Source organism: Meleagris gallopavo, chromosome 14 (assembly GCF_000146605.3).
Source record: "Meleagris gallopavo isolate NT-WF06-2002-E0010 breed Aviagen turkey brand Nicholas breeding stock chromosome 14, Turkey_5.1, whole genome shotgun sequence".
Classification (NCBI taxonomy): domain Eukaryota; kingdom Metazoa; phylum Chordata; class Aves; order Galliformes; family Phasianidae; genus Meleagris; species Meleagris gallopavo.
The window spans coordinates 2832359-2834172 of NC_015024.2; the positions used below are offsets into that span (position 1 = coordinate 2832359).

General features: G+C 55.4%; 1 protein-coding gene across 1 annotated transcript in view; it reads left to right on the forward strand.

Moving 5' to 3' along the window:
* The window catches only part of LOC104913129 (PHD finger protein 7-like), a 7248-nt gene that overhangs the window by 1478 nt on the left and 3956 nt on the right, over window positions 1–1814 (forward strand). The gene's annotated exons all lie outside the window — the stretch shown is intronic.

A 1814-nucleotide genomic window follows, 5' to 3' on the forward strand; every position in this document is an offset into this window, starting at 1 on the left:
CTAAAAAAAAGACCACTTGTTTTTTTATTTTATTTATTTTATTTTCCTTTGTGTGTGTGTGTGTATGTGTGTGTGTGTGTGATAAGCAAAGGACTAACTCCTGTCTGAGCTCTTTCTCCATGGAGCAGGATTGCTCAGGGGCTGAAGCAATGGGGAGCTCTCAGCTGGAGCTGAGGGTCCAGGTAGGGAGTTTTCCTTCCCTTTCCTCCCTAGCTGTACCAGAAAAGCACACTTTTATGTATGATACAGCCGTGGTGCTGTTCAAAGAAGACAAAGAGTGACCCAGGCTACAGAGATGGGGAGATGTGTGCCTGTTGGCTCCTCTCTTTCCTGAAGAGAAGATGGCCGGCCCGAGGTTGGGAATCACTTGGCTTTGGGAGCACTGGGATATGTTCCCACCGCACTGTAAATGAAAACGACAAAGATGCAAAGGACAAATTAATGTATTAAAAGGTCTATTGTTTAATTCTGCAAGTCATTTGAAGGATGGCTGAGAGAACTGGGAATCTTAAGTCTGGAGAACAGGTGGCTCAGAGGAACCGTCATTGTTCACTCCACTGACAGGGGAGAAGCCCACCCCTCTCCTGCAGGAGCTCAGCCACACCAGGCCCTGCCCACCATGGGGATGTGACCCCCCCTCAGGTTGGTGTCCTTCTGCCTGCTCTCGAGACAAGGGCACACTGGAATGGTTCCTGCCGAGGGACTGCCCCAAAGGCCTGGACCTTAGTTGCCTGTAAACATCCACCACAGCGTTATGGAGAAGGTGGGGGTGGAGGAGTGGGGGTAGCCCATGTGGCTCCAGGGCTGTGGTCTCTGGCATGGGGAGCATTGCCAGCAGGCAGAGGGAGGCCATCCTTCCTGCCTGCTGCACGGCCAGCACCGGGCCCCTCACCCTGTGCTGGCTGCAAGAGCCGCTGCCCTCCTGCCTGAGTGCCCTCAGCCCCTGTGAGGTGTGATGGTTCCACAGGGGTGGCACAGAGCAGCCACTGTGACCCATGGGATGTGGAACAGAGCTAAGGCTGCGGGGCTCAGGCTGAGCTGGGTTCTGGCCTCAATTCCAGCGGGCGCAGCGTTTCCAACACACAACGTGGCGGAGGCCAGGCTGGCAGCTGCAGCCCGTGCTGGGGGTGTTTCTGTCATCATGGGGATGTCGCTGTGTTTGGGACACGTGGGCAGCCCCATGGCTGCTGTCGGCTGTGGGGTGGACCAGGACCCGGGCTTTTCTCCTGCATTCGGGCAGTGCCTCAGGTCTGAGAGCTGCTGCTGCTCTGGGGATGCTGCCAGGCTGGGGGTGATGCAACCCATCGAGCACATGAACCACTCATCTCTGTCCCAAAGTCAGGCATCGTGCCTCCTATGCAAGCAATAGCAGTGCTGCCACTGCTCGTAAACCAGATGGCCACCCTTTACTCACTCGCTCCAACTGCCCAGAGAAACAGCCTGCTGGTCTCTTCCTGCACCCAATGTGTTCTCCTAACTCTCCCAGTGCAATGTGCCATCTTTCATGCATTTCAAAAGCCTTGTCGAGACCGGGCAGCCCTCCTGGAGCAGGGGCAGATGTCAGGCCTGCTATCACATGAAGAAAGGCCATCAGCTATTCTGGGTTCCATTCCAATATTTCTCCTCCCACAGCTTCACATAAAGGTTCCACCTGATCAGTGCACAGCTTGATGTCCATAATCTACAGCATCCTGCCATACCCAAGCAAGTCCCGTAATCTGTGCAGCCTCAGCAAATGCTGAGAGCAGTGCCCCGGTTTCTGCCAGCCAGACATCGTCCATGGCCTCAAGCGACTCCACGGCACACGGAGGCAG